The following is a 10123-nucleotide window of genomic DNA, read 5'->3' as shown; positions in this document are numbered from 1 at the left end:
CTCCTCCCATCTCTCCTCTTTCTCTTTATTTATCCCTCTCCTCTTTCATCCCTTCTCGTTATCTGTTCTTTCTATCTCTCCTCTTTCTCTTTATTTCTCCATTTTTCTCTTTATTTATCCTTCTCTTTCTCTTTACCTCATCCTTTTTCCCTATATCTCAGCTTTCGGTTTATCTCTGCACGCAGACAACCTCCACTGCTGCTGGCCGGTACTTCCACCGGGGCTTCTATGGTGAAGCACTGGAAGGTCAGGTCACGCCGGTGCTCCGTCATATGAATATGGCATTTTTATATTTTTAGTGCACGGGCAAGAATGGAACACTTTGGTTGTAATTTTTTTCTGTTTCATATACTTATGATAATGTCAACTCGATATACACTCTGTTTTGAGTCCTGGATCTGTCACCAGTGTTGCAGATACTGAGACATTGTATCACCCAGAGATTCTGGTACCATTTTCCAGTGTACTTCTACTCCTAACTATTTGGAAGAGAGCAGATGAGATGCAGATTCTCAGATCAGGTGTGTAATCTCTTGTGTAATATGTGTGAATTTATGTGCAAGAAAATGTAATGCAACAGATGTGGCAACATTCTGTCAAGTTTTATTACCAGATTGGCTTTTTTGTACATTTGTACATGAGCTTTACATTTCAAGTAAAACAATAACATAAAAACAACATAGAACGTAAGGGAGTGTTTTTGTCTAGCAATATACTATATATATATATATATATATATATATATATATATATATATATATATATATATATATATATATATATATATATATATATATACATATGCATTTCAAGGTAAACTATATTTAGGGGATGTAGGGGATGTTGCTGAACATATTTTTTTTTCCAGGAATGGAGAAGAAATTGTAAGTAAACCTGCACTTTTATATGATATGTTTTACAGTTGTAGCCATATTTATCCTTAGAATATCTAATTTGTGTGCATACTGTATTATAGTAAAATAAATAGTTTTACCTATTTTGTAAGTATTATTTCCAACTTTAATATCTTGTTTATCATAAATTGTTCAACATCTCTCAATCCTTTTTTTAATGGCTCCCCCACCGCCTCTCCTAATATTAATATCTCTTCTATCTACTCTACGATGTGTGTTGAGTGTCTTGTATAGATGGGTGGCCTTAAAATGTATGTATTACTTTTTGTTTACTTACAGATTCCCTTTGGTGAAAGATGATTTTTGGAGTCCAAACCTACTGTAGGTATGGCGCTTCTATTCAATTTCATTGAAAAGAATATGTAACCTTTTCTTGTTATTTTAGCTTCTCAAAACTCCAACAACCTCCCTATTAGACTGACATTTAAATTTACAACTATCACCGCATTGGATCTCATACAACCATAAGCATCCAAGCACTCATCTACATTTGATCCAGTAATTTAAGTCAGGCTGGAATCTGACACTGTACCTTGTTCCTCTATAATACTTGACACTAATTCAAGATCTATTATATTATAGCAACAATATTAATATATAACACACATTGCTAGGTGGTTATGTCATTTTCATAATTATATTTTTAACTGTAGTTCAAATATAGGGAAACTGTCTTAAAATACAAACAATATCATTTTAAATTTTACAATGCAAATAAACAGTTATATGTTTCCTAAATAGCTGTTACACTACTGTGATCCCCAAGTAAATGCATATTAAGTGAAAAAAAAAAAAGCAAAAAACCCTATGCAGATTGTTAGCCATTGGTCTTATTCTTGTGATTCTGATTTTTAAGCATTTCCATTCTTCTATCCAGCCTCTCAGCCCATTCATTTCGAAGCCTAGAAGAGAAAAAAATGTAATTATATATATATATATATATATATATATATATATATATACACACAAATAATAGTAAAATACAACAAACATTTTGTAGCTTTCAGTTACATTCAGTTTCCTTAAGGAAGACAGAAAAAATGACCTTTATATAAAAGCTAATTTATAATTGTTACAAGTTTATCAATAACCAAAGTGAGTACAGCTTGATGGGGATTATAGGGCAACTGTATTGCACATGAATACCTAACACACACACACAATTGATTTTTATAGAACAGGGGTCTGTGCTTATGGGCAGACATTTGTAAGGGTAGAGTATATGTGTGAATTGTGACAGACTATCCATTATTCCTAAAGGGTATACAGTTAATAAAGGGTGCATGGGAGCCAGACTGTAACGTTCACCCTTCGCTGTATGGACCTGATTATCAGGTCCAGCTGCAGTTGATTACCTGATCAAGACCTTTATAAAACCTGCCCAGCCCTGCAGTCTGGGCCTTGACATTGACGTTTAGGACTACCTGTTTGGTTCCTGATCTGTTCCTGTTTTGGTTCCTGATCTGTTCCTGCTTTGTTCCTGCTTTGGTTCCTGATTTGTTCCTGAGTTGCGGCCAGCGCCCCACTAGTGGACTCCCAAGTTGAGTTCCCAGCAAGTGGGCAACCTGCCGTGTGCCCTGCAAGTGGGCAAACTGCCGTGTGCCCTGCAAGAGGGCTTCTAGCCGTGTGCCCTGCAAGAGGGCTTCTAGCCGTGTGCCCTGCAAGTGGGCTTCCTGCCGTGTGTGCCCCAACTAGAGGGCTTCCTGCCGTGTGTGTCCTAACTAGAGGGCTTCCTGCCGTGTGTGCCCCAACCAGAGGGCTTCCTGCCAAGTGACTTTCCTTGTATATATATTGTTGTACCACCATATGCAATACAACTCTTAATCCGCATCTTTATTTCCTGCGCCTGTCTGTACCAACCCCAAGCCATCATGCATCGTGGGGTACAGACAGAGCCCCTCATATCCCCTGCACCTGGGCTCCTATCAGACCTGCTCACCCGGTTCGTGACACAGACTGAGAGGAGATCTTACTGTTTTTAGCAGAAAAACTAGCCCTAGCCCTGCCCTTATTTTTGAATAATGCACGTTAAAGTAAAATTAAGCACTTACATGACACAGAAAATGTGCCCCTGCTGTTGCAGTTGAAGTTGCCAACCGGAGCACTCAGCGGCTGACTGGATACAAGTATATCACCTGCACAGAGATTTGTTCAGCTGAACGCATCTCCTGCATGTTGTTTATAAGAGGATAGGGGTAAATGTGTATTGGGGATTCTGCAGAATTTGTAAAATGGACAACACTGAAATCTAAATGGACCACACAGCTATCATGTGCACAAAAGTGCATATGATGGGTTGAGTATTCAAAAAAGCAAACTACAGAGGAGGAGAAACATCCGCTAGCCTGTCCTGAAAAGTTGGCAGGCATTGATACATAACTCCACAGACTGTGGAGTAAGTCTGTGGAGTTAATGCATTGCTGTTTAATAAAGTTATATTATATGATAGCTTCTGGTGCCCAACATAAATTTCTCTTGCATACACTCAAATCATTCTCAAGAACAAACAGTGAGGAAAAAACTCAGCAACAGAAAGAAAAGGTGGTTCTGTTCAAATATTGACGACTGGAATTCTTGGCCACAGGTCAAATGTGGCACAACTTACCAATTTAAATGGCAGCCGAAAAAGTTAACCTTTTAAGGACCGGGCTGTTTTTCCTTTTTGTACCGTTTGTGACCGAGGCTATTTTAAGACTTTTGTGGTGCTTGTATTTAGCTGTTATTTTCTTCTCTAGTTCAGTGTACCCACACAAGTTATATATTTGTGTTTTTTCAGATACCATTTTTTGATCATATGATCTAATTTCCTTTCAAAAACAAAATATAAAATATGCAGAAAAATAAAAAAGGGCTTTTTCTCTTTGAAAAATCTTTTATAAGAGAAAAAAACTGCTAAATAGAGTCTACTATTAGTCCTGAGTTTAGAAATACCCAATGTTTTTTTGGCAAGATATAGACCAATAAGTACAAGTAGCGTTTTGCTATTTTAAAACCATTGTTTTCAAATCTGGTAATCCTGTCCCCATGTCCTATTTGGAAGCCGACCAATTCCATTTAGCCCATCAAATCATATATTTTTGAAAACTGGGTTGAACTAATTAGACATAGTAATCATAGTTGAATTCACAGCACTCAGACTACTAACAGTGTTCCCATATGGAAATAACTCCAGCTATTAGTTGTATTTCTGTGTTTTATTGAAGTATTTATTAAAGAAGAAATAACTCTATCCAGGGAAGAGTTTCATCTTTTCTCATATTGGGCGTGTTCCTACAGATCTGTTTGAGTGCAACTACTTCCTATTTCATTTATCATCCATTTATTTTACATATTGCACTATTGTGTATTATTTGTTGTTTTTTCAAGTTGACTTGGTGTCCGTGTGCCATCCCTTTCGGTTTAGTTTACACAACACTCAGAGGCAGACACACCCAAGAATACAATTCACAACATTCACAGAAAGGCATTTGCAGCATTGACACACAGTGGTGGTTGTCTTTTGTTTAGTAGCACACAAGGGATGCAGTTATATTATTTTTGCCTTCATGTGGAGTTGAAATCCAAACCACAAAAGAGAGATCTCCTTAAAAGTTTATATACATGTACAGTTCATTGACAGGAAAAGAGAGTAAGTGTATTAAATAAAGTTGTTTGAAAAGATACAACTTCTTTGAATTCTATATTTTTACATACATTTTACATCAGGGCATAACAATAATCATCTGGTCCTTAACAGGTCTAAAATACCAACCTCAGATGAAGAACACATGACATATTATACCGTGTCATGATTGGCCTAAAATGGGTCATGCAAAAGGACAATGATCCCAAGAACACCAGCAAATATACAACAGAATGGATAAAAAAGAAAATAATCAAGGTCAAAGTCAAAGTACAGACCTCAACCCGATTGAAATGTTGTGGCAAGACCTTAAGAGAGCTATGCATAAAACAAATGCCCACAATGAACTGAAGCAAGGTTGTAAAGATGTGTGTGTATGAAGTCATACAGAAAAGGGATAGTTAAAGTTATTGCTGCTAAAGGTGGTACTACATACTGTTAAATCATAAGGTGTATTTAGTTTTTCATACATGGCTTCTCCATTTCGGCTTTATTTTTGTCGCAGTGTAATATGTCATGTGTTGTTGTTCATCTGAGGTTGTATTTACGTAGTCTTTAGACCTGCTAAGGAACAGATGATTGCTGTTATGTCCTGATATGTAAAACCATAGCATTCAGAGAGGGTGTACTTTATTTTTCACATGACTGTATATCAGGATAGAAAAAAATGTCCTGCAGCAGCTGGTGTGTTTTCTTCCAGAACTCCACAGGCAGAAAAAAGCAGATCAGTTATTCCTTGCGGCATAAGGTTAAATCAAGATAACCTGCCTGAGCCAAGGAAATAAATATTTCACTTACCAGTGAGCTGTTCCTTTCCACTTGCCCCAGATAGAATTAGTTTATTGCTCCTTCTCTCTCTCTCTGACAACAATACTCTGGCACCCTGATATAAGGTCAAGGCACTTCCATGATCAGGAGGCAGTCTGCTACAATGAAGGGAACACTGCATTGTGGGTGCCTAAAATGTGTGTTTAATGCCTATTTTGTCTGGCTGAGAGCTATATGTTCAGTGCTGGCTGTGTGCGATGGGAGTGCTTCAGCATGTCTCCGCTATAAGCTAGGTTTAAGTGTCCTCTCACAATGTCTGCTAGCCCCACACTCTTCACAGAGACTGCTGAGCCCCACAATCTCCATAAGCCAGTCCTAATCTGCACTAGTGTGCCCCCAAGGGCCCAACCTGCACCTGCAGGCCTCCAGGGGTCTCATTTGCACCCCAGGGGCCCAATTCTCATTGGCAGAGATAGCTCAATGTAAACTAACTTACAGGCCCAATTTGAGGGCCTTAAGATTTCTGTCACCCCATACAGGGGTTCTCCAGTTATTCTTAATCTATGTAGAATGGGCCTTGTCCCCTCCTCACAATTGGGCTATATTGGCCCCATACCCCAAAAAGAAGAAGAAGATAGATAAGGAGAGACAATGAGAGAGAAAAGGGAAAAATAAATTAACAGACCTGACAGCTGCTGCTTCATGGTTCTCATGGCTACATGGAAGAAATCCTCTGCGCTCACGGTTTTATTTGGACATAGTTGCCAACAATTGAAAACATTTCCACACACACACTTTGCAGCACAGCTTTCAAATACATACCACTCTCCCAAACCTCCCCCTAATATGCTAAACACATGTAAGGACACTGGGTGCCTGATCAGGTAGGAGTCTCGATGCAGGGGCAGGCTCCTCTTGGGCGCCACCTATAGATGACAAGGTTAATACAGGCAGGAAACAGGCTTGGAATAACAAGCTCTCAGTGGCTGGGTTGGCAGGGAACTGGAATCGCACCGGCAGAAGCATGGCTGTAAACCCTCTGGCGGGGCACACGACAGGAGCTCGGCTGGAGGCCCTCTGGCAGGGATGCTGGCAGACAGCAGCAGACTAACAGGCAGCAGACCAGCAAGAAACAGGCAGACAGCAGAAGGAGGTAGTGGATGTCGACCAATGCACGGTACAAAGGATGATCCGAAGAATAGTCACAGTCCAAGTCAAAGGTCAAAAACCAGAATATCACGATCAGCAGGGTACCAAGGAACAAACACTAAAAGTCCAAGGCCAAAAGTCAACAGAGAAGACGGATCAGATGCATCAAATCAGTAGCTCAGTATGCAAGGCCAGGAACACTCATGCTCTAGCCCTGAGGCTAGAATAATGCCCAGTTTTTATTGCGCTTTAATTGCCAGAAGGAGGGGCAGGTGTGTTAAGAGCACCCAGGAATAACATGGCCGAGGAGAGGAAGCAGCAACCCAAAATCCACCTGGTAGAGTAGTGGATAGGTGATGCATTTGGAATCTGCAATGTTGCTGGTTTGAATCCGTGCTGATTCTGATGTACCGCCTCCCTTAAAGGCTGGCCTCTGAACCTCTTGATTCAGAGCCTTTTCTTTTTGTGGCCTTGCATCTGCACACAAAGGGCCTGTTTGAAAATAGCCTGGCCATTCCTCTGTATAATGGTCCCTTTAGAGGCCACCATGAGATCAGGTGACAACTGAAGAGGCTCTGTGTAAGCTGAGGTCACAGGAGTGGATGACTTTTCCTATATAGCTTTTCTGAGTTTGCATCAGGTTGAAGTGAGAAAGCTGTGCTGTGAGGTGAAGTCAGAAAGGTACCGATCTGTAGACAATGATTGGCACAGAGTGCATCCTCTACTGAGGATCAATAAACGATGAAAGGATACAGTTCACACTAGAAGTAGGTGACTTAGTTATGTGGGTACCCGAGGAGTAAATCTGGTTGGGGACTGAGCATGTTCTCTGTGGATCTGATCTGTTGTATTCCTCTTATCAGTGTTAGGCCGAATAGGACATAAGCTGATATAATGATTCTGCCCCAGCAATAAAAGCAAAGGTTTTCCTCATTCCGTCGGGTCCATTCAACAGCAGTCAGTTTGTGGGGACGGATGCTAAAGTGGGTAGGGGGTGAACTTGTAGGTTCGGGTTCATGGTTGTCATCACTGAGGGCTTATTGACCTTAACAGTGCTACAAACATCTGGAGCAGAGGCTACCCTGGGTGTAGGCTGCTGAGTAGGACACAAAACAAGTTTCAACTCATTAAGGAGTAATTTTAAATTCTTTTGCTGCACTTTCATATGTTCAGTGAGTAGTCCAGGAGTATGAGTGGTTCTTTCAAAAGCAGGTGCAGAAGGTTGTGCCATGTACCTCAGTTCTGGGGTGGAAACAGATCTAGGAAGCTTATCTAGGCTAGGTTTTAATAGTTGGAAGTCCTTGAAAATTTAGTACAAAAATTTGTGCATATTTATACAGTTTGCCATTAGCATGATCTGTTCTGTTAAATGGGCTATGGCCAATAGCACTCCTGCAGACTCCATAATATGCCTAGAGTACTCTGTAAGGGCACCAGATCAGGTAGAAGTCTTGATGCAGGGGCATCAAGGTCCGACCCCCCCAATCCACATTCACTCACACACTCTCCCAGTCTCATTCTCGTTCACTCTCTCTCCCACGCTCTCTAGAGCTGTCATTTTGCCCTAACTTGAACTCAGGGCAATATGGTGATGCTTTTGATTATGTCTGCAGAGATGCGGGCGAAGATTGAAGATAGAAAAGAGAAGATGAATTCAGAAGATAAAAAAGATAGAGAGGATAGAAGATAAAGACGATTTTGAATGCGAGAGTAAATATGAGCACCGGGCAAAAATTATTTTTTTTAAATGCCCAAGTCATTTTTGGCCTATTTGCATATGTCTCATATACACTGCCCATATACACACATGTACACTCATTTACACTGCCCATATATACAGATATACACTGCCTTTACACGCATACATATTTGACTTTCTTCCTTACCTCTTACCTTTCTCCTTGTGCCCCTTCTCCCTCTTCCCACACTTTTCCTCACCTCTAAACTTTCTTCCTCTGCCACTTCTCCCCATCTTTTTCCTTTCTCCCTCTGCCAATCTCCTTATCTATTTCCTTTCTCCCTCTGTCCTCCATTCTACCCATCTATATCGGACTTCTTCGTAATGAATAATGAAGTTAGGGGAGTTAAAACCACACCTGTTCTGTAAACTCTCATGACAATTCACCCTTAAGTGAAAAGACCCCAAATAAATTTATATTAGTTTACCACACAATATTTAAAAAAGACTTAAAAATGAAAATGCTATTCTATGATGTATTTTGCCAGCATGGTCATTGTTGTTAATAATCTTAGAGATTTCACACAGTTTTTCATCTTTATGTCTTTGTTTTTGAATAGCTCTAATTAAGATAACATATTTAATGATATTTACTATGGCTGCTTTCTTTTGTTTCGTTTAGTGGTCCAGAGTAGGGGCAGATTATAAATTACATGTACATGTGCATTTTATAGATTATAAATGACACACACACATAGCTGACACATGTCACATTCTTACCTTTGCAAAGCACTTTTTTGTTGTCTGGCTGCTTCATTTTGCTTTTCTTCATTTTGTTTTCGAATTCTTTCTTCCCACATGTTCTTCAGTTCACATGTTTCCAGAGCAAATACCTCTACACGTATATACTGATTATTCATGTTCTGAACAAATGAATAGAGTACATCAATGAGTATTTCTACAGAAAAAAAACCATAATAAAAGTATAGTTCTTTTCATAATAACAGGACTTTTTGAGCATACTCTTGATTTTAAAAAAATAAAAAGAAGCCCTCGAATAACTTAAAACGAAAAGTTGTTTCCATAAGTAGACAAGGAGGACAATCCTCCTTTTATAGTTCCACCTATAACCACTGTGGTATATACTAGACATGTGCAAATGTTCCAAAAACTATTTTGAAGAATTTTTCAGGTTTTGGCCCAGTCATATGCAAACAACCAATTCTGTTTTCTGCCTATTCATTTCAGGGGAAAATCTGGGGATAAATTTGGAAACAAAATTTGTTTTCTGATGCCTGCATTTACCCTCACTCTCTTAGATTCTCACTCTCTACCACTCTCATTTTGTTCACTCTCTCATGCTCTCTGAGTTTCTCCCTACTTTCTCTGCTAAACAATTCTGCTTCAGTGTCTCGTATCTTCTTGCTCTCTGCAGACATAACCTTCCAGTGACAGTGGCATAGCTTCTGGGGAAGTTATGTTAGGGCAAAATGGCATTGCTTCCGGTTAGGTCCTCTACCCCAACCCTCAAGGGAGAGGACGTCATCAGAAGCTCTGCAATTTTGTTGGAAGTTTGTGGGGGATCATCTCCATGGAGATGCAGACGACGATAGAAGAGAGAAGAACAAGAAGATGGAGAACAAGAAAATGGAAGCAGTCGACAGAGTAGGTAGTGAGACATTCAGAGAGTATGAGAGAGAGTGGGAGTGCAGCTTTTTGCTTCATTTTCTGAAATCCCTACAAATTGATAAAATCGTAAAATTTTGAATCTGAATGCACAAGTCCACTGTTACAAGAACTTCAGCCAGCCTTTTCACCCTGACAAGGGTCCATTCTGAGCTCTTTGTATTTCTATGCAGTCAATTTTGGATAATGTGTGTTGGACAGAACAGGATAGCTTGAGTGAGTCATCTGCCTTGGGTTGATCTATTACCAAGCATTTTGGTGGCTTCCTTCCAGGGTGAAGGTTGTCAGCCCTCCCCAAGTTTTAGT

General features: G+C 39.8%; 1 pseudogene; it reads right to left on the bottom strand.

Moving 5' to 3' along the window:
- Window positions 1–1731: 1731 nt before the first annotated feature.
- Window positions 1732–9051, bottom strand: LOC149300534 (protein FAM240B pseudogene; annotated as a pseudogene).
- Window positions 9052–10123: the final 1072 nt, after the last annotated feature.

The sequence above is a fragment of the Sceloporus occidentalis genome, unplaced genomic scaffold (assembly GCF_023333645.1).
Source record: "Sceloporus occidentalis isolate IW3139 unplaced genomic scaffold, rSceOcc1.0.p SCAF_24, whole genome shotgun sequence".
Taxonomy (NCBI): Eukaryota; Metazoa; Chordata; class Lepidosauria; order Squamata; family Phrynosomatidae; genus Sceloporus; species Sceloporus occidentalis.
The sequence above is the reverse complement of the archived record's forward strand: the minus strand, read 5'-3'. Positions and strand labels throughout refer to the sequence as shown.